Source organism: Anastrepha obliqua, chromosome 6 (assembly GCF_027943255.1).
Source record: "Anastrepha obliqua isolate idAnaObli1 chromosome 6, idAnaObli1_1.0, whole genome shotgun sequence".
NCBI classification, from domain to species: domain Eukaryota; kingdom Metazoa; phylum Arthropoda; class Insecta; order Diptera; family Tephritidae; genus Anastrepha; species Anastrepha obliqua.
In genome coordinates, this window is record NC_072897.1 from 79,562,279 (window position 1) to 79,589,112 (window position 26,834).

Sequence of the window (26,834 nt, forward strand, 5' to 3'; positions counted from 1 at the left end):
ACCGCATATAAATTTCCGCGAATCACAGATGAGGTCATCAGATGAGGTTCTCCAAGCCACAAAGAGGCTAAAAGATCACAAGTCTCTTGGCCCAGGGGGGGTGCCTAATCAGGTACTTAAACTGTCATTTGCCCAGGCAACATCGACGTTCCTACATATATTTAATATTTGATTTGCGGAACGAACGTTCCCATTAATATGGAAGCGACAAAGGGTGCTTCTACTCCTCAAGCCCGAGAAATCATTCACGGAACCGTCCAGCTTTAAACCAATCTGCCTACTCGGTAAAGTACTGGAACAAATAATCTATAAATCTGGGAAACCCGCCAGCCAAGAGGAATCTTATCGGCCGATAACTCTCCTTTCCCAGTAGTAAAGACACTTGAAGCCCTCCTACTCCCACTCTTCACGCAACACCTGGCCCCAGCCACACATCAGTAAAAGGTGTTCCGCAGGGTGGTGTCCTTTCCCCCTTGCTGTTCAACTTCTATATATCAAAGCTCCCCCAACCCCCAGAAAGAGCTCCCTGGTCTCATACGCTGATGACTGCACAATTGCCTGTGCGCCGAAGTGAATGTCTACTTCACCGATCTTTCTCGTTTTTTCACTGCAGGGAGTCTCCACCATTCCCTCACGAAGTCCACGGCGACCCTCCTTACCACCTGGACAAAAGAGGTCAAACTGCAATTCAAGGTAAAAGTCGATGATACACCAATTCCGACTGTTAACATTCCAAAAATTTTGGGTGTAACCTTTGAAAGTTTGCTGTCCTTCTCTGCGCACACAGCCGCTATTGCCATTAAAGTCCAATATCCCAACAAGGTTCTGAAATCGCTTGCCGGTAGCATTTGGGGCAAAGAGAAAGGAATGTTGCTATCGACATGTAAGGCCGATCAGTTCTAAACTACCATATGCTCCGCCTGTCTGGTCTCTTGGAACTAGTGACACGCAGTGGATAAAGCTTCAGACCTGCCAAAACACTGCTATTTGGACAGTGACGGGTTGCCTCCTTATGTTCCCTCTTCAATACCTTCACAACGAGACACAAATGCTCGCAGTGAAGAAGCACAATAAATTACCCAGCAAACAGTTTTTACTTGGGTGCCACCGCAGGTTTCACCCTTGCAGACATCTACTTGAGCCTGAGGCGCCTCCCAGGCATGTCAGGAGGCACTTCCTCCATTACGCGGACGAGATCCAGGACAAAACAGACCGACAGGTACTGGATCGGACAGTGAACATACAGACCAATAACGACATTCATCAGGAGATCCTTACCACCTTCTTAAGCTCCCGACCTCCGAATGACGTCATTAGAGTCCAACCACCACCCATCGCAGACGAAGAGCTCCAACTTCACCGAGAGTCCTGCGTTACCTTGGCACAACTACGTTCTGGATTCGTAGCAGGTTAAACTCTTACTTATCTAGAAATAACCCCGACATACTCAGAATATGTCCAGCATGTGAAGGCACCTCGCACGACACTAACCACCTTTTTACATGCCCCATCAAATACATTCATATAACACCTACTCCTCTGGACCCAACCTGCCGAAACAGCAAGTGTCCTGGGCCTACCTTTAGATGAGTTAGACGAAAGGACACTACCCTGTATCACTCCTTGCTTTATACTCCTTTGTTTTGATTTTTGGTTTTGAAATATCAGACGATTGTCGACCACAGAAGTAGTTCGCGGACTACCTCTTCAGGTACGACTCTTGAATATCGTCTAGTAGCTGATTGTATCCAAAGTCTTCTATAGGTTCAACGGTACTAAGACAGAACTCCTGCAGGAACAGTTTTGATTAAGCCCACGATTAGCCCTTGTGTTTATGGCAGTGAGTGCTGTGGTGAAGTCAGGTCTTTTGTGAAGAGCGGCAGTAGGAGGGCTTCAAGAGTCTTTACTATTGGGGTCAGTGCGACCGACTCTATTACCGTCAGACGAAAATTTTCCAACATGAGCATGTTGATACCGTCGGGGCTAATGGCTTTAGAAGTGTTAGCTTTGATGGCTACCTGAGCTTCTTCGCTGGATAAAGCATGTGGTGCACAAATGTTCCACCGTCTGGTAGCACGACACTTGGAACTATCGACCGGTGGATGCAATATAAATTGCCGGCTAAAGTAGTCCGCGCATCTCTTCGGGTCCGACGAAGTACAACCACCGAAAGGCTATCCTGTCATTGTGATTCGTCGGGTTCGACAAGAGCCTTATGACGAACCAAAGCTTACTCACACCAGAATAAAGTTGCATGTCTTCAAGCCAGTCTAAATTGGATGACTAGCTGCTTGGTGTTTTGTTCTGCGTGACTATATTTTTTTCTTAATGGAATAACTTTAATATGCTCTCAATATATGACGTTTTAAAATATTTATTTCAGGACTTTTTGAAGTATTATAATCATTTCGATATCTACCAGCACTTTTTTACTATGAGTAGCTTATGTAATGAGTCTACAACTTTTTAGATGGTTTGAATATGCCTTCGCGACTCTTTCTGTTTTCTGTCTCTGGGCTGTTGCCTGCAAGCCGTAGCTTACGACAATGTACGGCACCATGATTACCCGGAACTAATAAGAAACAGCGAACACAACTACACCCTCTAAAGTCACCGCGCTAGCGGATGGCGTCTTACGCCACCAGACCTAAGCCTTCGTTTTGAGGTTAGTACTGCTAGTGTCATAATAACTAACACTTATGAAAAATTAAATCAGTATTTTGCTTAAAGTCGCTTATCTAATGCTATCTTATGCTAAAGGGCTTATCATTTACAGCATTTTGGTGTTAGAGAACAGTTATCTCCTCATTCGAATAAATCAACACGGTGCAGAGCAGAAGGTGCAACACAGTGGTCGCCAACCTTTTCAATGTGTTGAGCTACTTTCAAGATTTTGAAATAAACAGCGAGCTACTTGCACAAGCCAACATAAATTAAATAATACACAGTTATATTCGACATACAATACATGTATTTATTTTACTAATATACGTTTTTTTTTTATATAATAAACTTAAGACTTATAGTGCTTTTACTTATGCATAACTACATCCATGTTCACACCCATCAATCGTAACAAAATTTTTTGCAGTCATAATGGCAAATCACAAGCGACTTAAAAAAACAACAAAACAGTAATAGTACATTATAATATAAATAAAATATGGGCAGATAAAAAGAGCATATTTAATGAGAAGGTTGACATTCGGACTCATCGATAATTTTTTAAATATTTGCACTATAATTTGATACTGTCATTCGAATACAGTTATCCAAATGTATATCTGTAAGCCGATTGCGGTATTTATTTTTAATAAATTTCATATTGGAAAAAGAAGATTCACACAAATAAGTTGAACTGAATAATGCTTTCACTTTCAACGCAACACGACATAAAACTGAATACTTATCTTTACTTACTAAAGTCCATATACATTTTGTATTTGAACCTAAAGATTTTAAAGTCAAGTCACTTTGAAAAGCAATCAGTTCCATTTCTGTCACAGCAATGTCTTCGCCAAAGTTGTTCATAACACAAGTTGCAAACTGTTGTATATCAATGTCCATGAAGGGTGAAACAACAAATTGCGTCACTAAAGCAATTTTGCTGAAATCCTTGAAACGATTTTTGAAGTTTTCCTTCAAGTTAGAAACTATTTCCATATGATATTTACTGTCATAGATTTTCGGATATCTTTTCGGAAAGAATAGGAAAATGCTTAGCATCGCGATTGTTTAGGTTTTATTCCCAAAATTCAAGTTTTGTAATAAATGCATTTATATCAGAAATCATTTCCGCTAATTCTTTATCCCTGCCTTGAAGCTGCAAGTTAAGCTCATTTAATTTCTCTGTAATGTCCACTATCTTGACAGCTATCTTTGGAAAGCTATCGGTGAGTCGAAAGACGCGCCGACTTTCGAGGGGAAAAGCGTGGTGGACGGCATCGTAAAGGTGCACTGTTCCAATGCTGTTCCGAGCGAGTGTCTGGATACCGGATCCTCCCTGTAGTTCAGCAGAACTCCTCACACGCATCCGTGTTCAGAACAAAGATATTGACACGACTCTCTGGAGAGTATACTCGTGCACCAGGCAGAAATCCGCTACCACATTGGAGGCGGGTTCCCACCTGGTACTGGGTATCGATCTTGGGTCCCTCAAGGTTCTTAAGTCGAAGTACGGGTGCCGTCCTCACCTACATCTGGGGCGAGTCCACTTCCGCGTCCAGGATAAGATGGAGGACAAAGCGTAAATATACTCAGTCCATGACTGCAGCATAGCAAAGCGTCTACGGCTCTCTTGTGCCATAGGCATGCAAAACTGCAAACAAACCCGCACATAATACTAATACAAGACCCATGGGTATGTCACAAGCGTATCTGTGGTCTAGGTGCTATGTCGTGGGGACAAATACTTCATTGTGAAGGGAAGGTGAGACCGCGAGCATGTATAATCATGCCGAGGTTGATCGAACACACGATGTTAAAAGAGCTATGTTCCGGAGATATCGTTGTTGCAAAAATAAGTACTTGAAAAGTGAGAACAGTGTCGAGGGAGCTAAGAGAAGTGGTCAAGTATGCAGAATCCAATAATCTGGGGCTAATAGTGGGCTGTGATGCAAATTCACAGAACAATGTGTGGGGAAGCAGCAAATGCAACCCCAGAGGTCTCAAGTTATTGGATTTTATCCTGTCATCCGATTTGGTCATTCAAAACACTGGTAACAAATCAACTTTTGTGACCAGAAGGAGACAAGAGGTGATTGATTTAACACTTACCAATAGGTCAGTTGGAAATCAAATCAACCGATGGCGAGTTTTGGAAGAGGACTCTCTTTCTGATCATCGTCTTATCGAATTCCGACCGGGAATTGACACAATATCAATACCTTCCGGTAGGAATTCTCGAAATGTGGACTAGAACAGGTATGGTGAGCTTGTAACAGAGCCATTACCAAACCTGAAAAAACTCAAATCAGCAGAAATGATTGAAGATGGTACTAAGAAATTAGAAGGTACTTTAATCAATTGCTTTGAGGAACTGTGTCCACTCAGGCAAAGCAGACAGGGGAAAGCGGTTCATTGGTGGAACCCTGAACTGTCGAAGCTTCATGTACGGTCCAGGAAACTTCTTAATAAGGCCTTGAAGACCAAAACAGAAGAGGACTGGGCTAATCATCGACTTACGCAGAGAGAATATAAGAAAAAAGTACGGCAAGCCAAACTTGAATCCTATAGAAATTTCTGCAGTAACGTCGAAGAAATGAGGGAAACAGCGAGACTTTGTAAGGTCCTTCATCTAGACGGCTCAGTAAGGCTGGATTCCATTCGAAAACCTGATGGTTCGTACACCATTTCCAAATCGGAAACGTTTAATGCTCTACTCGAAACCCATTTTCCGGGTAGTAGAACTCTCTCTGAAGTTGAGAGTGGTATGAACAATAACGGTAGCAACGGTGGAACCTCTAGGTATAGCTGGTATATTGCTAGTCGGATAGTGACAAGGGAATCGATAAGGTTTTCCTTATCTTCCTTTGAGAACTTTAAGTCCCCTGGACCTGACGGAATATATCCAGCAATGCTTAAAACAGGAGGAGACAGGCTGATTGAGGCCCTGAAAAGGATCTTCATAGCCTGTCTTGCATTTGGTTATATACCATCCCAATGGCGACGTAAGAGTAGTATTTATTCCGAAACCAGGAAAAGATGACTATTCCCTAGCAAAAAGTTTTAGATCAATCAGTTTGACATCGTTCATGTTGAAAAGTCTGGAGCGAGTGGTGGAGAAACATATTCGAGTGGGGGTATTGCCGAGAAGTCCACTTAGTAGAAATCAACACGCTCACCAGAGTGGAAAATCATGTGAATCAGCCTTACACGATCTTGTTAGCAAGATTGAAACCGGACTGGAAGCTGACGAATACACAATGGGCGTGTTCGTGGACAGGCTTTTGATAATGCCACTTTCGGCTCGATATGTTCTTCTGCCGAACGACACGGAGTTAATGAAACCATTATAAAATGGATATATTCCATGCTCTCTGAGAGGCTGTTAACCGCTGGTGGGAGCAGTGACGAACAAATCACAGTCAGGGCCAAGCAAGGATGTCCCCAAGGGGGTGTTCTTTCTCCGCTGCTGTGGTGCTTCGTCGTAGACTCTCTATTAGTGGAGATGCAGGAACTCGGTTTTCACGCCCAAGCATATGCGGACGACGTCTGTGCGCTAACATCGGATTAATCCTTAAGGAGGCTTTGCACGAAAGTGCAGAGGATTCTTGACAAAATCGATGACTGGTGCATGAGACAAGGTCTTTCCGTTAATCCGAACAAAACAACCATAGTCTTGTTTACGAGAAAACGGAAATTGGGTGGACTCAGTCTTCCAACACTGAAAGGTGTGACACTTGGTCTTTTCAACGAAGTTAAATATCTAGGAGTAATCTTGGATAAGAAGCTGACCTGGGAGACACACGTTTCACTGAAGGTGAATCGTGCATTGAAGATTTTTCAGCAATGCCGTAGAGCCTTTGGCAAAACTTGAAAACCTGCTGTGGTCCTATGGATATACACAGCACTTATCAGACCAATCATTACTTACGCTTCTGTGGTCTGGTGGCGACGGAGCATGGTTAAGTCCACAATCCGGGAACTATATAGGCTGCAAAGAAGTGTATGTTTATGCATCACGGGTGCCATGAGTACAACCTCTGGTGATGCCCTAAATGCTATGCTTGACTTGCTCCCCCTGGATCTTAAGATACAACAGGAAGCAATGAAAGCAATGTGTAGACTCCATAAATATGGTTTCTGGCACGAAGATGGAACTTCGGGACACAGAGAAATCTTTAAGTTGCTGTCGGAGCAGTATCCACTGTTTTTGGCACCTAAAGATGACCTGATACCCACAGTTTCATTTGGAAGGAAATTTGATGTCAGATTTCCATTGCGTGAGCAATGGAGGAATTCAGAATGCATGCAGGGAGGTTTGACGGATATTTTCTTTACCGATGGGTCCAAGACTGAAATAGGGTCTGGAGCCGGATGGTACTTAAACGATAGTAATAAGTATCACTATGCTATGGTTGGAATGGCAACTGTTTTCCAAACAGAAGTTTTTGCCATCCTAAAAGTAGCCGAATGGATAATCGAGAGGAGATGGAGCGAGAAACAGATTGGAGTCTTCAGTGACAGTCAGGCTGCATTGAAGGCCCTGGAGAACGCGAAGCAAACCTCAAAGATTGTTCAAGAATGTAAGAAGAAGCTTAATTCTGTCGCAAGACAAAACAGGCTTGTACTTATATGGGTTCCGGGACACTCCGGTGTTCAAGGAAACGAAATTGCCGACGAATTGGCCAACCGTGAATCAGCGGTGCCCCCACAGGGGCCAGAGCCAATAATCGGAATCAGTCCCGCAGGAATCAAGAATTGGATCAACGATTATGTAGGCAATCTACATAAAGAGCGATGGTCCGGTCTAGAACGCTGCAGAACTGCAAAGTGTTTTGTGACAAGTCCGAACAGACTGTCAAACTTTCTACTAAAACTTAGAAATAAAGACATTCGGTTGATGGTCGGCATCATTACAGGACACAACCCATGGGTCAGCATATGACCACCATTGGAATCATCGAGGATTCGGTATGCCTGTCATGCTTGGAGGAAACGGATAGCATTGAGCACTTTCTCTGTGAGTGTCCTGCTTTTGCTAGAGCGCGACTATGAGTATTGGGTTCCGATGTCATGAGAATGAGTAATATTCGTTCTCTAAAACTGGAAGATATTTACAGATTTGCCAAAGAATCTGGAAAATTCTCACAGGACTAACTATCTCTATCTCTGTCTCTATTCTTTCCTATCTCTTTCTCTGATACTTTTCTCCCTCCCTCCTTGACTATCTACCCCCTTTCCAGAGCTTTAAATACAATGGGCTCTTTAGCCTGAGTGTTTTAGGAGCCACCAAATCTCCTGGACAGTCAATTTCATCAGCCAAGGTTTTAAGTAATCTTCTTTGTAACGTTTGAGCTCTAATCTTGTTCACAATTTTCACCACCAGTTTCATAACGTTGTTCAAGTTTAGAAAATTTCCACATAATGCTTGCTGATGTATAATACAGTGGTAACTAAGAAATTGTGGAAAACTTTCATCCTTACGACATAGCGCCACGAGCCCCTTATCACAACCCACCATAGCTGGAGCACCGTCAGTTGTCAGGCCTACCATTTTTGATATTGGAATTTTCTCAGAAGAGATGAGATTTTTTAAATGAGAAAACAGCTCTAGCCCAGTAGTATGTCCTTTGAGTGGAATAAACTTCAAAAGATCTTCTTTAATTGTAAAATCACTAAAAGCCATCCTGACAAATATTGCCATCTGTGAGGTGTCAACTACATCTGTTGATTCATCCAGTTGCAGTGAAAAATAAATACAGTTGTCTAAGTCACTTCTTAACTGTAAAAAAATATCATTGCTCATTACTTCTACTCGCCTCATCACTGTATTAGCAGAAAGTTGCATAGATTTTATAGCAGACACTATTTCGTCTTTATTTCTAAAGTTGGCGAATAAAGAATCTGCAGCTTCCAAAAATGCTTGTTTTATGATTTCCCCCTTCTTCATAAGGTTTTTTCTTTTGTGCAATTATCTGGGAAACACGATAAGATGCTTCAGTTGCAGCCTTATTTTTGTCGATTGTTTTCAAAAATATGGACATTGTCCAATTAACTGGATTTTTAAATGTTTCAGTTTTTCTTTTCTGGTGGCAGAATTTAACGGGAATGCCTTCTCAAAATTCGAATGTACAGTTTTATGATGCCTCTCAATATTTCCTTTTTTAGGAACTGACACAGATGTATTACATAACAAACAAACACTTTTGCCTTTAACTTCTGTGAAGAAGTATTGTTCTTCCCATTCCGAATGGAAATGGTATGTCTTCGCCTTCTTACTACTGCTTGCCATAATGTTTCGAACTCTAACCCAACCGCTGCACGCAGAACGTTGATAATGCCGTTCAGTACTAAACTGAGCACAATGTCGACGTGCAATGACGTCGGCGCGAAATCGCTTACCGCAGTGTTGCCGCTGTTTATCTACTTATTATGAAAATTTCTAAAATTTGCTAATACTGGTATGATTTTCAGACTTTTGGATTTTTTGCAACGTGAGCAGCGCGAGCTACCAGAATTGCCTTTGCGAGCTACCGGTAGCTCGCGATGGACGGGTTGGCGAGCACTGGTGTAACATATAATAACAGCACTTAGCACTCATGAGAGTTAATGTTAAGATTCATAGAATGGCAACACAGATACCAGCGACATTTTTGTACAAAGACACATATCAACTGTGGTACTGTGATACTGATAGAAAACAGATCGTAACATTATAAAATACCAACTTAAATAAAAGTTCATTGCATATAAAACACATTGCAATACATGAACGTGGAAGCCAATAATTGCATTGGTATAGCACTAACTGATAATCAAAATTCAAAGTAAATTTCATTTGCGCTCATCAGGGTTTTTGATACTTTCCCAGACACATGAACAATGGCTGTTACACGGAAAGAATTAAGAGAATTTGATTGTTCAAATTTGTCTACGGATTGAAAAAATTGAAATGCGACTTTTTAGTTTATATATGATATCGGATTTTTTTATTGAAATGTTATAAATTTTTAAATGTTATACATTTCATTCAATTGCACCTAGTTGCAACTATGTATCGAGTAATATTTTTCTATTAATTTGAATACAACAATATTAAGACGACATACATAAATATACTGGAAGACGGCAGAAATTTACATCTGTTGACCACCCGTTCAAATTTCTGGAGCAAGATCATGCGGTTTTTTTCGTTTAAGTCTCCGGCATTGCTCATCTGAGTCGCTGAATTTTTTCAATATGTGCTTAGTACAGCGCCACAGTTGTATGTCAATGGGCTTGAATACCTGGTTATAAATTAAAAGTTTATTTTGAACAGAAAGAGGAGAGTTCTTCCAATAACCCTATTTAATTTTTGCATTTTAAGGTTTAATTCAGCATGTTTTATTTTTAATATGCTTTTTCTAGCAGAGTTTTGCATCAAGTGTCATTCCTAATTACTTCGCAGTGTTGCAGTGGAGAATTTTCGTGCCTGATACGTAGGATACGACAGGACGATATTGGATACTTCTGTTGGTAAAATCTACATAGATTGATTTACTGCCATTAAGTTTTATATGTCACTTCATAGTCCGTTCAAGAATTTTGTTAACGTTGTCGTGGAGTTTACGAGTGGACAGAGTCTCATCATCACTGATTGGTAAAATGATGATGCCTTTTATGCGCTGGATAAACGTTGGGTCCGATTTCACTTGCTCCTTCTTCCGATGAATTTTTTGAAAGAAATTGAACTCTCTTGGAACGAGTCGAGCAGCCACGCGTCTCATGCCCAATTGATGGTGTAAAATGTTGAAAATTGATTCGTGAGACACGTTAAGGTCACGAACTACCTCCCTAAAACTTAAATGAGGGTTTTCCAGCACCATTTCCAACACTGTTTTTATCCCTTGAAGACGTTGATGGGCGACCAAATCGGGGCAAATCTTCCATGACTTCTCGGCCCTCTGAAAAAGCCTTATACTCGTAGACCCGTGTTTTTAATAAAGCACACTCGCCATAGGTTTTATGCAAAGTCAAAACTAAACATTTAAGACAAATTCCTTGTTCGATATTTTTATCCATAGTGAAAATCGCAGAGCACATCTGCGGTTGACTGATATAATTAAATGCCAAAAACAAGCTAATTGACAGATCACGCTCAAACTCTGCGACACTATAGGGGACAGTTGTACCAACATTCCAGCAAAAAATTCAGACGTAACACGCGCTTTTTAAATGAACAATTCCCGATATTTTATTAATTAATTTAATTTTATTATTTAAATGTATGTATGTATGTACTTATATAAATATAAACGATGGCTCTTTAGTTTTCCATTAGAGTTTCTTTATAACATTTGTTACTTTCAACCCCTGCTCCTTCAGATCAGAAATTATATTATGAGTGCATGTGTGGTGCAAATTTTTTGCAATTGCTTTAACTTCTCTCGTTTGTTTGTTACCATATGAACGCCAAGGCATATTTGTATTTAGATGTTAAAAAGGTGTTATTTTTCGATAATCCATACTATCAGTTAGACTAAGCTTGTGAACATTATTATTTTCAAGCTTAACTGAAATATCATTTTCTACTTGGTTTTTGATACCATAATAACGTTTCTGTTAATTGACTATGCCTGTTTTCATTATTGAAGACGCTCTACGGTGCCTTGGAGTCAGGATTGCAGGCGAATATTTCGTTTCTTTTTGTTGTGCGGTCTTGGGCGGAAGAAGAACCGCCGGTATTTCAGATTGACTCAGGTTTAGGCTTCTTGCTTGTACGTTTTTTCTTTATAATCCATTCAGTTTCCCGAATTAATTATTCTTCATCGGAATGAAATTCTTAATTTATATATAATATTTGTGATTTTGATTTTCCGGTTGCAAGTTTTGTTGTTTTAAATGGGCATTTTCCGCACTTAGCTCATCCGCAAACATTCGCTCGATTTTTTTTCCAATTTTTGTAGTAGTTGCTTATTTAATGTTCTTTGATCTTCAACAGGTGTCTTTCTGGTTTCTGAGCATCCTCCCGGCGGCGGTGATCGAAACATACCACAATATTATGATAAGTAATAATTATTCATATTTATTTATTTTTATTATTTCGATAAGATAACACCTGAAAACCTTTTTTATTACAAATGGTTCCTGTTCAAGATATTGGAGTTATTGCACTCTGTCGTTTCTGCAGTTCGTTTGTGTATAGGGAATGAAGAGCTTTTCGATCCTCTCTCAGAATACAGCAGTTAATTATATGTAAAATATTTTTGGTGCAAACAGCTGATTTGCGATATGTTTGTTTTTTTTTTTGGCTTATTTAGGTTAGTTAGATTTAATATATTATTTTTTTTATATCCCCTTTATTTATTTCAGTCTGCTATATATAATATTAACAATATGTAGTTTTTCTACAATTAGGGTCTGTTATGTTCTTTTACCAATGTAAGAAGAAATGTTTTTTTTTTTGTAATTACACTGTAAATCTTATAGTTAGGTATATCAGTCGGTGTGAGTCGCTTTAATCTTCGTTTGATATTTTCTGCCGGTACTATTTTACGCATTTGTTCGTTTTGGTGGACTGACAGTCGCTGTATATGTTTAGTGCTACATTTTGTGATTGTTTCTTGGATTGTGTCTACGTTTAAGCCACGATGTATGGCTTCATTGCAAATAAACCACCCAGCATTTGTTATATTTCGTAATATTTTGGATTGTGTTCGCTGTATGAGCTGAAAATATGTGTTTTTGGCCGTTCCCCATATTTCTATTCGATATTTCCAGACAGGAGTAATAATTGTTTGGTATATAGTCACCTTATTATGAAGTGATAGTTTTGATGCTCATCCGATTAGCCAATTTAATTGCCGGTACTTGTAGCCGAATGAATTGGTGCGTGACTACCATTCAGAATTCACACAGAGAACGTAGGTTCGAATCTCGGTGAAACACCAATATTAAGAAACATATTTTTCTAATAGCGGTCGCCCCTCGGCAGCCAATGGCAAACCTCCGAGTGTATTTCTGTCATGAAGAAGCTCTTCATAAAAATATCTGCCGTTCGCAGTCGGCTTGAAACTGTAGGTCCCTCCATTTATGGAACAATATCAAGACGCGCGCCACAAATAGGAGGAGAAGCTCGGCCAAACACCCAAAAAAGGGTGTACGCGTCAATTATACATAAATACATACTTGATCTTAATTTGATTTCTTTTGTTAATTACAATATATGCATGGAAACAGTTAGTTTTTCGTCAATAGATATTCCAAGATATTTTGCTGCTGAGCAGATTTTTATTTTGTTGTTTTTTAAAGTAAGATTATATGTATTTTGATGTCTTTTTGTTTGTACAAGGTAGGCCATATAGCGTTTGCTTTTTGAACCACCTATTTTTTTGAGAATGGTAACACAAATGACATGTCAAATGTGTTCATAATTTACTTAAAAGTTTGACGTTTACGAAATGGGACGCTATACGCTTGAACAAAATTGGGAAATATTGAAAACCTATTTCGAAGGTGGTGAGTCTTCTTCTTCTTCCGCGGTTACAGTAGATTGCGAGCGTTACCGTGACATGCTCAACGAGTTTTTGTTTCCAAAAATTGAAGAGGATGACTGGACGGCATTTGGTTTCAATTTGCAATTTGCAATTTGTCGCACTGCCGAAGTTACACTCGAACTTTTGGCTACCGTTTTTGAAAACCGAATAATCAGCCGAAATTCCGATATCAATTGGCCGCCTCGGAGCTGTGATTTAAGCCCGTTGGACCATTTTTTGTGGGGAGCCGTTAAGGACAAATGCTATGCGAACCATCCAGAGACGATTGATGCCTTAAAACACGAAACAATCGAAAATGAGCTTAAAAATTGGGTTGATCGAATGGCTTACTGTAAAGCCAGTCGTGGCAGTCATTTGAACGATATTATTTTTCATTCATAAATGACAATGTTCAATCTTCAGCCACCGATGTGAAAATCAGAAAAGAAGAAAAAGATTCACCACTTTGGAAATAGGTTTTCAGTATTTTGTTCAAGCGTATCGCGTCCCATTTCGTAAATGTCAAACGTTTAAGTAAATTATGAATACATTTGACATGTCATTTGTGTTACCATTCTCAAAAAAAATAGGTAGTTCAAAAAGCAAACGCTATATGGCCCACCCTGTAGTTTGGTTACGAGAATTGTTAATTTGTTCATCATATTTATCATTTGGGTTATTATTGTTTCTTCATTTATTTTAGTTCGATCATATCGTCGTTATTTTTTGGAACATGTTCGATGTTTTTCATATGTTTGATTCGGTACTTTTGGTGTTGTGTTGATTGGTGTTGCCTGGGCGTATGTTATGCCTGGCATCACTCGATTTGTATTTGCGTTTGATTCAATTGTCTCATTATTCATTTGTTCTTTTTCATTTTGCATACGTTTTTTGCGTAGTGCCGGATATCTCTGGACTTGTAGTGTTTTATAAATCGCACATCCGCGGTAGTTTGCTGTGTGATTTTCACCGCTATTATTATGCTATTTTTGTTATTGTCTTTAATTGGACACATAATTGTTTTGTGTTTGCCTGCATATTTTACGCACGCTGGGTCTATTTGACAGTAATTTTTCGAATGGCCGTATCTTTGGCAGTTTATACATTGTGGTACTATTCTTTGGCGGGGTGGTTCAAAACTAATTTTGCAATGTAGAAGATTAGTTATACTATATATTTCTTTGTTATTATACTTTGTTTTTAATTCAAGTAAAAATAGTGAAAGTGCTAGCTCTTGTTTAATATCTTCTATGCCAGTTGAATAGTGCATATTGCGTAGTATTAATTTAAGTCCTCGTTCATCTTTTGGTCTAAAGGAGTAGTATTTTGTTCCTTTTTGTTTAAGTAGTTCTATCACTTTTTTATAGTGTAAAGACTCTTTTGATTGTAATTTTATTTCGTTTTTGCTAAGTACTTTCATTTCGTAAAATATATTTGGTATCGAGTTCAACGCATCAGCTAGAGCTTTTATATTTTCGACATTCTGAACATATGTATATAGGTGGAGGTTTTTGCATGCGTGGAGTTTGTTGGCTGGTATTCGGAACTGTCCCACTGTCGCTTTGTTCTTTTAATATATCGTCATCCGCTAAGAGAGCAAACTTGCTTGAAGAGGCCGGATTGCTTAGTACTCTTTTAGTGTTATATGTGCTGTATTTTGTTCTTTGGGTTTATGTTTTTTTGCTGCTCTTAAGCCCTTCTGTTTGTGTGTTTGGCGATTAAGTTTCACGATTTCTTTTTTGACTAAGCTGGTTTTTACAGTTGGTATAAATTAAGTTATTTGCATATAGTACTTGCGTGTTTGTTGTTAGTGATGCAATTGTGGAGGCGATCGCTGTCGTGGTAGTATATACGGTTGTGACTGTTGATATTGCGGTAGTTATGTATTGTCTTTGTGTTGTTATTGCTGTTGTCAACTTTTTAGTGGATGTATCATCAGAGTGTGAATTTGGAATAGAAGTATTTTTTTTGTTTTGTTGCAGCGAAAAGTAGTTGAGGATAGTGGGGTGATTGGGGTACTGCATTGAGCAGTCAAAGGGAGCGTAACTGCGGGATTTACAGGTGATACGGCATTTTTTGTTTGTTGACTGACTATTAAGGCGGTAAGAAGGGAGTCATTTTTATTCTCACTTGACATTTTTTGGCTATGCGTACTGAGCAAATAAGTTTGAGAGAGCGCACTAAAATTGTTTTTATCCGGTGGGAGTTTGTTGTCGGACGAGCACAACTCGGTGTAGGTGGTGTTCACTCGACTGGCATAACAGGAGAAGCTTTACTTATTTTAATTTTTTTATTTTTTACTATTATTTGTTTTTTGTTTTATTTATTCTTTTAGTTTAATTATTTGTGTTGATTGGCCGGCCGCCGTAGCCGAATGGGTTGGTGCGTGACTACCATTCGCAATTCACAGAGAGAACGTTGGATCGAATCTCGGTGAAACACCAAAATTAAGAAAAACATTTTTCTAATAGCGGTCGCCCCTCGGCAGGCAATGGCAAACCTCCGAGTGTATTTCTGCCATGAAAAAGCTCCTCATAAAAATTTCAGCCGTCCGGAGTCGACTTAAAACTGTAGGTCCCTCCATTTATCGATCAATATCAAGACGCACACCACAAATAGGAGGAGGAGCTCGGCCAAACACCCAAAAAGGGTGTACGCGACAATTATATACCTGTGGGCAAAAAGTAAGGTGAATTTGGTTGTAAAATGAAAAATCTTTATTTATTCTTGTAAATCTATTTCCTCCCCTTCAAAATAATCTCCTCTCGATGAAATACACTTATGCCAACGATTTTTCAAATCCCCAAAACATGCCAAATAGTCCATTTCCGGTATAGCCATCAGCACCTTCTTCGATTCAGCTTTTATCTCCTCAATCGACTCGAAACGCGTTCCCCGGAGTGGTCTCTTGAGTTTTGGGAATAGCCAGAAGTCACACGGAGCCAAATCAGGCGAATACGGTGGTTGCGGAACGATATGCGTGGAATTTTTGGCGAAATGGTCACGAAGAACGAGTGCAGTGTGAGACGGTGCATTATCGTGATGCAAAAACCAAGAGTTGTTGGCTCATAATTCTGGTCTTTTTAGACGAATTGCTTCACGTAAATGACGCATAACGCTCAAATAATATTCCCTATTAACAGTTTGGCCAGGTGGAAGGAATTCACAGTGCACCATACCACTAAAATCGAAAAAAACTGTCATCATGACCTTTATTTTTGAACGACTTTGACGTGCTCTTTTCGGTCTGGCCTCGCCTTTAGCTCGATATTCGATTGATTGGTCGGTTGTTTTAGGGTCGTAAGCATTAATCCAAGTCTCATCTCCCGTAATGATGCATTTGAGCTTGTCCTGATAGTCTGAAAGCATTGTTTCACACACATCAACGCGACGACTTTTTTCCAAGAAATTGAGAGTTTTCGGTACCAAACGAGATTTGACTTTTCGTAGGCCCAAATGGTCTTTCAAAATGGTTTTCACAGATCCTTCTGATATTCCGATCATATCAGTAAGGTCTTTAACAGTCAACCGACGATTTTTGAGCACTAACTCCTTCACTTTATTGACGTGTTGGTCATCTGTTGACGTCGATGGTCGTCCGGAGTGCTCCAAGTCATCAACACGTTCTCGAACCTCTTTGAAGTCTTTGTACCACTTATAAACATTTTTCTGAGACATGGTCGAATCACCAAATGCCTTCAAATGCCGCATACAAAATTTGATGGCACTTCTCTACTCAATCAAATCAGACATTGTAAAAATCGAAAAATGCACTCTTGGTCGTTTGGTAAACACAAGCGTAAATATATTACTGATAATGACATTCACATGAAAGTTGGCCCAGATGTTATTAACAGTGCTGCCAACTCATGAAAAAAATAACTATAGCGAAATTTTAGTCCCGCGAAGATTGACAAATAAATTCACCTTACTTTTTGCCCACAGAGTATATATATATAAAACTGTATTGCGATCGGCAATATTTTGATTAAAATTAAAGTGTCTATTTCGCTGGTTGTTGTATTTTTGGTATTTCTTTAAGTACAGATATATGATAGATATTGGAGCGTAAGAAAAACACGTCCGCACTGATGTTAAATTAATGATATAAATTAGAGGTTGTACTTGTTTACCTTTGCAGATTCGCTGGTATAGCACTTTGTATCGATCTGGCGTGATTGGAACTGCAGATTGACTATCGGAATATTTATTTCAGCATTATTTCGTAGACAGACTTCACTAAGGACTTTGCAAAGATATTCAACCAGAAGTTAGTGAAACTAAATATTTTTGACGGAGCTTCAAATGAAAATTTAATGTTGCGTGACCGGATCATCACCGGAGTTGTACTTGACAGCTGTGATGCAATTTTGAACACTTGATTGCAATGTGTGGGTAAAAGGAAAAATTCTTGGTTGTTGGTGGTTAAATCATTAAATCAGACCTAGATCTTGAATCAGTTGGACTTTCCATTTGAAGATATTCTTAAGTAAGAAGAGTGATGTATTCACGAAACTAGGAGAATTACCATATATCTAAAGGAAAACGCAAAGCCAGTTAAGGATTATAGAAAACTTTTCCTATACTCAATAGTTAAAAGCTTAAGCCAAAGTTTGATGAAACGGTTAGGAGTAAAGTAATAATTTCACTACTTTTCACTCCTACAGATTGGGTTTATAGTATTATATTCCAATGGTATTATATCCAAAACGGTACTTTGCTTGGATCCAAAACCACTTAATGAGTATCTTAAACGCGAACATTACGTTATTCCCACAATTGAAAATTTAACTTTAGAGTTGGCAAATAAAAAAATATTCACGGTGTTGAACTTTTCAGAACGGCAGTTGGAGCTAGATAAAAAAAAATGTTCAGAGTTAAAGGCTGGGTATGAGTATATACTTGGAATCGTGATCAAAAGTTCAAATCAAGCTAGAACGTGAGAATACCGATGATGATGAAAAAGCCTAGTGATAAACAAATATTTCGGAAAGTTATTTCCAACTCTTTCCAAACGAAAGTTAACTGAGATACGCCATTTGAATGGACTGAAAAGCACGAGGTTGAGTTCAGATTTCAAGGTCAGAACCATGGCTTTTAAAAGGAACTCTTGGGCGTAAGTTTTGCGCGCAAACGGTTTCACAGTTTCATTTATGGACGTCACTTCATTGAAAGTTGAAAGTGATCACAAACAACCTAAGGTGCTGAACATCCGTGATAGGATGTTCATAAAGCTGCTAAAATATCCACAAATGGAAGTCGTTTATGAGCCAGGTAGACAAATGTTGCTAGCTGATTGCTTAGCCTAAAATAAATATTGTAATTCACTCAATAACACAATGAGTCTGTGTGTTGAAAGATATTTATGACTCCTACAAAGAGGGATTAGAATCAGATGAAAGTCTCACAATAATGTGTGTATCTATACGTGATATGCGGTTGGCCAAAGTATCAACGTCTAAATAACGTTTGCCAAATTTTTCATAAACTGAAATCTGAATTACACTTCGAAAATGGGGTATTGTTAAAAAACCATAGACTGTAATTTCAACAAAGATGCAAGGTTTTGACCGGATGTTATGGTTTTGACCGCAAATTAGCAGTTAAAAGTACTAATTCCATTATGCATCATTGTGAACTATTCGAACGAAATACCATAATACCATATTTCCTCGGTCAAATACGCCAGTTTCGATTTATGATTGCATTTCGATTTATGATTATTACTGTCATTTTTTTATTGCACCGATGGTCAGTAAAAAAACGTTAGCACAAATTACACTGTGGTACAAAAAAAAAAAGTTGCAAAAAAACTTTGGATCGGACATGGTGAGGGTTGTAGCTTATGAAATACTGAAAAGAATGGTATGTATTAAATTTTGAATACACCCTCAAAATCTCGTTTTAGAGCCAAAAAACCGTTTTTAGGCATATTCATGTACAAAATACATCGTATCTTTGTCATTTTTTGACGAAATTAAAATTTTTTTTTCATTTTCCAGCTAAAAGTTTAACCTTTCCAACCGTGAAAGAATTTTTTTATTATCTTTTGAATTCACGGAGATAGAGACCAAAAACTTTCAAAAAATTTGATTTTTTTACTTATTTTTCAACTTTGAGACTAGTTGGTAGCTTTAATTTTATATAAAACATCTATTTTCTCTTACTACATCAAAAGTGTATTTAATTTTGCTTTTAATGACCCCTAATTCAAAAGAATTCGTTAGAAATTATCCAAGGAATTGCGTTTATAAGATTATAGTCACTTTACTAGTTTTACAAGTAATGTGATATTTTTTCTATTCTTACTTCCTCGTATTTTTTTTTCGCATTTTATGCACTTTTCTATACTTTTTCCACAAAATTATCAGTGTGTAGAGTTTAATAATATGTTTATCTGATACTATAGAATAATAATAAATATTTTCGTTACATAGAAACTATAAAATTTATTAATTCCATAAACCATTTTAATCTATTAAATTATCTAACAATATTCAATAACACAAAATATTTTTGACAATGATGAAATTAGTACATTTTAATCTTTCAAAATTTAAAAATGCTTATTTAATCTTTTTCTCTTTAACTTTGAACCGTCTTCTTCGCGTTTGAGCGACCAACAATACTCTGAAAGCAAATTAATAGTGCTTTTCCCCTGAAAACGTTTTTCAACGGCTGTCATTTCCTGATGGAATCTTTCTTTGTCAATCTAAAGTTAAATTAGAGTGTTCTTACTTCTACACGATCCGTCAATGAACAGGCGCCATTAATGCGGTACATAGGTGTGATCCAAGGCAATAAACAATCCATTAACATCTGTACAATAAACAAGAGATTGGTTTTTATCTTCTTCAAAAAGTAGTTTGAAGAACATTCGATCTAAATCATTGCGACCGGAGGTGATCTTGAAGTCACTATCTACCACATTCCACTGCTTCGCTTTGTCTTCGAGAAAATTTAAAATCACGTACAATATCTTTGTAATCTGCATTAGTTATTAGATGGCGTTTAGGTGAATGTGATGTAGAAGGAACACTTTCTGTATCACTGTCTTCACAATCTAGTATATTTACAGATTGGTGATCTTCATTACAATTTAATTGATCATTTACAAGCATTGTGTGCAAATTGTCAATGGCTACTGGCACAGGTTTTGTTACGGTCAGAACATCAGCATATTTTATATTACAAAGTGTTTTGTAATGGTGACCAGTAACATTTGTTTGGCAAAAATAGCAATCTTCTTCTTTATGATAAGTTTGATTTTTCCATATCATTGGACTCAAAAGTTGTAGATGATTGTTATTCTTTTTTGATTTTGCTAGTTTTAATTTTGAAGAACAAGCCACACAAATATACTCTGGTTCATACCATTTACTAGTTACGTATGCGCGGTTAAAAATTTCATTCATTCATACACTAGAACCATTGCTTTATTGTTTTCAAATTTTAAACGATGCTTCTTATCTATAAGCCAGCCGAAAATGTAGCAAAAGCTATTTCGATTTTCGCAAATCATTTCTGATCACACGTTTTTTGTATCTTTAGCACATAAACGACATGACAGTTCCGTTTTATTGATTGATGAAGGAGTCCTATGCTACAATGGAGAAAATACTTCAAATGATAAAATATAATGAGCATAAGTGGCGAATTGTTGCAGATTTAAAAATTTAACAATTTTGTTCGGCATGCAAGATGGATATACCAAAAATCTATACTATTTTTGTGAGTGGGATAGTCGAGCACCGAATAAGTATGAAAAAACAGAGATGCCCTCAATGCATTTCCCTCAATAAGATTGAGGGAAAATTAATTATTATTCTATAGTATCAGATAAACATATTATTAAACTCTACACACTGATAATTTTGTGGAAAAAGTATAGAAAAGTGCATCAAATGCGAAAAAAAAAAAAATACGAGGAAGTAAGAATAGAAAAAATATCACATTACTTGTAAAACTAGTAAAGTGACTATAATCTTATAAACGCAATTCCTTGGATAATTTCTAACGAATTCTTTTGAATTAGGGGTCATTAAAAGCAAAATTAAATACACTTTTGATGTAGTAAGAGAAAATAGATGTGTTATATAAAATTAAAGCTACCAACTAGTCTCAAAGTTGAAAAATAAGTAAAAAAATCAAATTTTTTGAAAGTTTTTGGTCTCTATCTCCATGAATTCAAAAGATAATAAAAAAATTCTTTCACGGTTGGAAAGGTTAAACTTTTAGCTGGAAAATGAAAAAAAAAATTTTAGTTTCGTCAAAAAATGACAAAGATACGATGTATTTTGTACATGAATATGCCTAAAAACGGTTTTTTGGCTCTAAGACGAGATTTTGAGGGTGTATTCAAAATTTAATACATACCATTCTTTTCAGTTTTTCATAAGCTACAACCCTCACCATGTCCGATCCAAAGTTTTTTTGCAGCTTTTTTTTTTGTACCACAGTGTTATTAATGTATTATGTTCCATTTTCAATTTAACAGGGTATGCCACGTTTATTAAAAGTGACAATGTTGCATTGAATTCGAGAGCATTTGCAAAATTTTCCCGTGAATTTAATGTTTAATTGGAGCATTCAAAACACCCGCAAAGTAACGAGAGGGCTGAGAAATGAGTAAAAATCGCAAGGAACATTCTAAGGCCTTGCTATGATGTCAATGAAGTCCATCAATTTCAGAATCATGTAATACAATACTACACCTCAAGCAAGATTGCTAAGAATTAACTCGCTGGAGCGACTGACGAGCGTTACGCGGTTGACAACATAAAATACCAACAGGTAGTCGAGGAGTATGAAGACTGATAACCAAAAAACCTAAAACGGACAACAACAAAAAAGGCGATGCGACGAAAAGAAATAGGTCACATGACGTGATAGATTAGGCACCGAAGAGACCTAAAGTGTCCAACAGCATCGAGGAAACAACAAATTAACCACCATTCAGCGAGGTGGTTAAGGATAACCTCCTTTATGCACTGATCGTCGAGAACACTAACAGCGGCAGAGTAGTCCTACAGAAGTGGGGGCAGGTAGAAGCCAAATTGCTCAAGCTTGTGCTAGACAAGCACGTAGTTGGAGCACAGGGCGGTGCTCTCCCTTCCTTCTAATCGGCAGTAGTACTTCTAGGCTGTAGGGTAATCAAATCCGACGACGACTGGTCAAGGGTTGTCCTAGAGAAGTGCGTTGCTGAGATCAGCAACTCCCTGGAAAGCTTGAAGCTTAAGCTCATTCCGTCTAGGGACATACCTTGCTCTCCTCGCGCTTGCTTTTGGCTACCAGTGATGGACTTGAGCGATGCAGGTGTGCTAAAGTACCTTAAATCACACTACCCTGCGGTGCCGATGGACAACTGGGCAATCGTGAAGGCAGAAAAGCCGCAAAAAAGGAGCAGTTCTCAGAAAATCTGACAACAAAATGCTGAGAAAGGCCAAACTGAAAATATTCAAAGCAGACAGCAATAAAAATTAAGACGACCTACATGAGGTCGACAATAACATACAGCTAGAAAAGCTCTACATAGCTGAAGACGACAACCAACCCGATGCCTAAAGCCATACAGGTTAATCTGTAGCACTCAAAATGCTACAGAGAGCTTGGATGTTTTCTTCAGGGAGGTGGACATCGACATTGGATTCATACAGGAACCCTGGGTCAGAGGCACTGAGATTAAAGGGTTCCAAGACAAAAACCGATCATGCATCGTTACTAAAAACACTTAAAAGCTTTTCTGTGTTCTAATTTTAGTACTCCTGAGTGGAGTTGCAGAAATCGGCAAAATACCTGGCAGTATACATGTCACATGATAAACCGGCGTCTCCAACCGAAGTTACTCGGTTCTTATCAACACTGAACAACACACTCCATGAACAGGGCTGCGACGCAAATGCCAGAAACGGGCGATGGGGCAGTTCAGAGACGAATGTAAGAGGTGAGTCACTTTTTGAATTCTTATTAAATACCAATCTCGACATATATAATGTAGGAACCATCTCAACTTTCACTTTTCCGAGCTCGGGAAATTTACCAGGCTGGGAAGAGGTCCTAGACGTTACTTTATGGACAAACAGTAACTCCCAAATAGTCACAAACTAACAAACTAAAGGGTATCTGTCAAGAAATCCTTTTCGGACTATAGTTGGTTCTCGTCAATATCAATCTCAAGCTTAAGAAACTGACCCCATATAGAAACCCTAGAAGAACAAACTGGAACATATTCCGTAGAGTAACCCAATCTAAAACTCAACACATCAATAAAACCACAACGTCAAGTAACGACTTAAATGAGAAAGTAGGAACTTTCGAAGCTTCTTTGATGAAAGGGCTTGAAGCTTCATGTCCTGCCACATATGCCAAAACAACTTATCCCACCTGGTGGAATGAAAATTTAAGTCAACTCAGAAAAATGACAAGAGAAATCATCAACATCTGCTATAAACACAAGTACTTCAAACCCTACAAAGATTGCCTCAGGGAATACAAGAAAGCAATCAAGGAAGCTCAGATAGAAGCTTGGAGAGATTTTTGTAGTTCCATCGAATTAACCAAATATACGGCCACACTAGGTAAGCGTTTATCTGTCCTTCCTTCTTTAGGAAAGATAACGGGGAATGGAGAAAATCCTCAACCGATACATTAGAATATCTTATAAATACACTTTTCCCAGGTAAAACAGAATATATTGAGATTAATGGTAACAGTGTTCAAACGTCCAACTTGTCATCCAGTACAATCCACATCGTATCCCGAGATAGAATTCTATGAGCAATGAGAAACTTTGATCCATTCCGTGGCCGGAGGTCTTTTTCAAAAGACCCATTAGTTCACCTCCTTTATTCTCAAAACTCTCGAGCGATTGTTGGATGTACATATATCTCAGAGAGAATATTACAAACACCACAATTTCATCATCCTAACATACCTACCTCAAAGGAAAATCTACAGAAACAGCTCTTCATGAGGTTCCAAGTACGATTGAGGGGAGAATAGAATACAAACAATACTCATTAGTTGCTTTTCCCGACATTGAAGGTTAACAACCTTAGCACAAGATCCATAATTGAGGCTCCTAATATGTTACGCACAGACATAGGTCTCAACAGATGGATAGAGAACATGCTTAAAACTAGAATAATCATCAGTGAGGTAGAGAGCAGCAACACGGAAAAACGCTCTGTCAACAGGGGAACCCCCCAGGGAGGGGTATTATCCCCTTTGCTGTGGTTATTATGTAGTTGTCAACAATATCCTTACCACATTCAACCGAAAGGGAATTAAAATAAAGTAAAATAGTGCGTAAAATTTAAGGAATGTTTCCAACCATATCAGTGAGATTATGGAAGGAGCTCTGGGGTTACTCAGCAATTGAGCCACAGACTGTGGTTTAAGTGTAAACCCGAGCAAAACGGAACTGATGCTACTGAAACCGAGATACCAAACTTTACTCGCCTAAAATTAAACGGCGTTAGACTTATGCTAACTCAAAAGGCAAAATACCTAGGTGTTATCCTAGACCCCAAACTCAGCTGGAAGTCCAACGTAGAGTATATGGTACAGAAAGCGAATATAGCACTTTACACGTGTAAGAGAATGTTGGGTAAAAAATGGGGTCTCCAACCAAAACTAACCAATTGGTCCTACACAGCCATTGTAAGGACAATACTAACATATGCAGCACTAGTTTGGTGGCCTACAACAGAAAAGAAATACAACAAAACTAAGCTGAACAAGATACAAAGAACAGCGTGTATCTTAACTACAGGAGCGCTTAGCACCAGTCCTACTTAAGCGCTCAATGTACTAACTCATCTGCTACCATTAGATTTACACATTAAAACAATAGCTACTTGCAGCGCGGCGAGACTCAGAGACATAGGAAGCTGGACAACAAGGTCGTACGGTCACAGTAAGATCCACCTACAGGGAGCCTCGCTGCTCAGATCAGACTACACATTCCCCGACCTTAACTTCAAAAACGACTTTACGGTACGTTTTTCACGGAGATCCGAATGGGCCAAAGGGAAGGTGATTGGAAGATACGGTATTGCAATCTACATTGACGGTTCTAAGATGAACTGTTGTCTGGGAGCTGGCTTCCATTCGGAGCCCCTCAACCTATCTCAGTCAATTCGACTTCCTGACTATGCCAGCGTGTTCCAGGCAGAACTATTAGCGATTAGAGAAGCATGCAAATCACTAAAACTCTACAAGGAAGTTGGTGCAACACATGGAGAATAAGGCTCGCTCCATCGGAACTGTTCTGTGGCAGGCTACTTAAAACGAAATTTCCAGTATCGAAACAGTTGCTGCACAGAAACAACGTAAAACAAGAAGAGATTCTAGAGGGAATCAATAAAAAAAGGAAAGCAAAAATGCTACTATGATCGAAATGCAAAGTTTTTGTCCAAATTGGGTGTTGGTGATTTAGTTATGTTTAAAAAAATAGAAAGCAAAAATTGGAAAAATAGTTGGCGGACTTGAAATTAGGTTATTGGAATAATTTTCTAGAGACTGATATAGTTAAATCGTATAATAAAATAGCAACCCAGGATAATAATAATATTAATGAAGGCATAACCAATGAGAACCTCATGAGTATTTTAATTTCGGATGAACCTCAACTTTCAAAAGAGCATGAACGTCGTGATCAGGACAACTTGTCATTCAAATATGTGTGTGCAAAAGTGATCATCATCATAAAGTCCAAGAGTTTCAGTGTGGAACAAAGGGCCACAACGAATTTCTTCCATTCCGTTTTACGCCCTTTTCTTAACCAATAAAGCTGCATGGCGCAGGTTTCTGACTCTAGCAGTCATCTTCAGGTATTCGCTGGTTTTCCGCGTCTGCGGCTTCCAGTCAATCGCGGCCCTTGTTAAGTCACTTTTTCCTCTGGGTAGAACATGGACAATCCAGCCCCATTTTCTATTTCGGTATAGTATAGTATAGTAGTGTGACTATCGGAACACCAAAAGCAGCGAACTGTATACCATACACCTTAAGCATTTCTAGTATTGTCAGGCGCTATTTGAAGTTTCAATTGGAAAGTTTTACCATAAACGTATTTAGAATGTTGTGATCTTTTAGCCATATTTGTGTTTTTACAGTGGCTTTGGAAATTCATCACGACAAAAAAATGGAATTAAACCTTCAATATTTTAGTGCGATTATTTTTCACCATTTTTAACGAGGATTAAAAAGACAAGAATGCATCGATGAACTAAAATCAATATACAATTATTAGCTAGCACCACCCTATAGCACAGTAAAAACTGGTGCAATGAATTTTGTCGTGGTTACTGTTCGCTCACTGAAAGGTCGTTCAAAATTAGTTATTATGTCAGAAAATATCGATGTTGTATGCGAAATCATTGAATAAGATCATCATATACCATATCATGGAGTTGAGGCATCTGTGGGCATTAGTATGGCGACCGTCAATAAGATTTTGCATGATCACCTTGTGATAAAAACGGTACCTTCGCGCGATTTAATAACACGCCCTTTAAATGCGATTGGACAAAGTGCTTCGAAAATTGGTTGAAACGAATGCAAAACTGTACTCGTCATCATGGATAAAATTTTGAAAAACAATAAAACAACGATTGATAATTTATCCATTGCTAGTTCAGAAATACAAATTGCCAC

General features: G+C 38.4%; 1 protein-coding gene across 1 annotated transcript in view; it reads right to left on the minus strand.

The window, feature by feature from the left end:
* LOC129250807 (calcium/calmodulin-dependent protein kinase type II alpha chain-like) overlaps nucleotides 1-26,834 on the minus strand; it is a gene marked incomplete at its 5' end in the record, with an annotated part of 91,884 nt that overhangs the window by 64,066 nt on the left and 984 nt on the right. The gene's annotated exons all lie outside the window — the stretch shown is intronic.